Source organism: Piliocolobus tephrosceles, unplaced genomic scaffold (assembly GCF_002776525.5).
Source record: "Piliocolobus tephrosceles isolate RC106 unplaced genomic scaffold, ASM277652v3 unscaffolded_10356, whole genome shotgun sequence".
Taxonomy (NCBI): Eukaryota; Metazoa; Chordata; class Mammalia; order Primates; family Cercopithecidae; genus Piliocolobus; species Piliocolobus tephrosceles.
Genome location: NW_022291373.1, coordinates 1 through 767, shown reverse-complemented (window position 1 = coordinate 767; position 767 = coordinate 1). Strand labels below are relative to the sequence as shown.

General features: G+C 22.4%; 1 long non-coding RNA gene across 1 annotated transcript; it reads right to left on the bottom strand.

Annotated features, from left to right (window-relative positions):
• Window positions 1-15: 15 nt before the first annotated feature.
• On the bottom strand, window positions 16-766 carry LOC111532777. Its single transcript, XR_002728639.2, has 3 exons — window positions 642-766; window positions 289-396; window positions 16-142 (listed from the first exon to the last, which is right to left on the bottom strand). It is a non-coding gene; the product is annotated as an uncharacterized LOC111532777 (long non-coding RNA).
• Window position 767: the final 1 nt, after the last annotated feature.

Below are 767 nucleotides of genomic sequence, written 5' to 3'. Positions count from 1 at the left end.
AGTATATATAGATTATGCACATATATGTATACAACTGAGTTTATTTATTTATTTGTTTATTTATTTATTTTTGTTTTTTTTTTTTGTTTTATTAACTAGGAGAATATTTTCATGCGTAAAAAGTATTATGGTATAACAAATTCTGTTAAAAAAAAAAAAAAAAAATATATATATATATATATATATATTTTTCGAAAATTTCCTCTCTTTAAAATTTATGACGTTACCTTAAAGCTTTACATATATAGACCTACACATATACATGTATACATATTTTTTTAAGTTTACTTGTTTAAAATTTTCCACATAACATTTACAGTGTCTTTAAATAACGAATAATCAGATATACGAAAAAAACCCTCATTTTCAATTTTAACGTCATTATCTACACGTTTACTAAGAATAAAGCAGTTTAGTCAGATTTGCATAAGTGTAACCCCACATATATACATACACATACACATACACATGCATACCTACATACAAACACATACATATATAGTGATCTTGTAATAAATTATTTTTTTGAAAAATATATTAACAAAGGGAACTAAGAACTATTATTTGTGTTTTTGTGCTATCAATTTATTCTATTTAGGTACCAATATATTTTTTTTTTTTTATTATTATTTTTTTATCACCTTGAACGAATGACCCCAAATATATCTAAATACTTTTCCTTGTTATTTTTTTTGACATGTTCAGAATTTTCTTTTTCCTCCTCGTAATACTTTATTTCTTCAATCACTTTGTTAATAATAACCTGC